This window comes from Antrostomus carolinensis, unplaced genomic scaffold, assembly GCF_000700745.2.
Source record: "Antrostomus carolinensis isolate BGI_N321 unplaced genomic scaffold, ASM70074v2 scaffold28496, whole genome shotgun sequence".
Taxonomy (NCBI): Eukaryota; Metazoa; Chordata; class Aves; order Caprimulgiformes; family Caprimulgidae; genus Antrostomus; species Antrostomus carolinensis.
Genome location: NW_010322956.1, coordinates 4,194 through 5,245, shown reverse-complemented (window position 1 = coordinate 5,245; position 1,052 = coordinate 4,194). Strand labels below are relative to the sequence as shown.

At 59.9% G+C, this 1,052-nt stretch overlaps 1 protein-coding gene across 1 annotated transcript in view; it reads left to right on the top strand.

Moving 5' to 3' along the window:
- Nucleotides 1-1,052, top strand: part of LOC104526870 (protein patched homolog 1) — a gene marked incomplete at its 3' end in the record, with an annotated part of 6,452 nt that overhangs the window by 1,210 nt on the left and 4,190 nt on the right.

The following is a 1,052-nucleotide window of genomic DNA, read 5'->3' as shown; positions in this document are numbered from 1 at the left end:
TGGGTGGCAGGTGACTCTCAGCCAGCTCCCCGCACCACGGTGGTGGGGCTGGGGACCCCAGTGGGCGGGGGAAGTCCCCCCCACATTCCTTCTGTTTACGCGTGTGTTTGTCCCGGAGAGCCGGGTGGCTTGTGCATTGTCAGCAAACGCAGCCCCACGCTTTCTCATGCTAATGCTGCTCTGAAAGCTGCCCCTTGCCAAACAGATGAAATAGTGGCCTTATTCAGGCTGCTGCTGGACGGGAGGAGGGGGAAGGGGCCACAGTGTCCCCAGCCAGGATTGGGGGACCAGCTTTACCCCCAAAGACCTCAGGTTCTCCCCATCCCTGGGGTGTCACTGGGAGCAGGAGCGAGCCAGTCTGGTGTGACCGTGCCGAGCGGGATGCTGATGGCATCATCCGTTGTGGTGGGCAGCGTCCTGGTGCTGGGCTACGTGGCAGTCAGGGTGGCACCCACAGCAGCGCTGGCACCCATCTCTCTTTGCAGCTGGGTGAGTGGGTGCTCGGGCGGGCACCCCAACTGAGCGCTGGCCAGGCCATGGGGACTTGTCCCCCTTTTTAGCGCCAAGGGGTGAGTGGGGCGGGAGCAGGGAGAACAAAGAGCAGCAATCTATGGAAAGACAAAAGGATTTGCCCTGGCTCAGTGAAGCAAGCGAAAGCAGATAAAAGGGGCTCTCTTTGGAAGCAGCAGCAGCTCCGGTTGGTATGTGGGAATCTCGAGCGGCCGGCTCCGGCCCAGCCAGCCTTCATGAATTATTAGGCTGTGTTTTTCCCCAGAGCCCACACTTGCTCGGGGCTTTTTCTTCCCCTCTTTGGAGCACTGGGCTGGGTTACTGGCTTTTTTGTGTGTCCTTTCTGTCTTAAAAAAGAAGCTGAGCATGGCTGGAAGCTGGCCCCCGGCACCCTGGGCTGGGATGGAGGGAGCAGAGCATCTGCAGGCAATGGAAAAGCCTCTTTTCCTGGGTAGTCAAGTGCCATAGGGTCCCACTGGACCTCCAAGGACTTCATCCGTGCCTGGCTCCCAGCACCATCCTGAGCCTCCAGAACCTCTGCT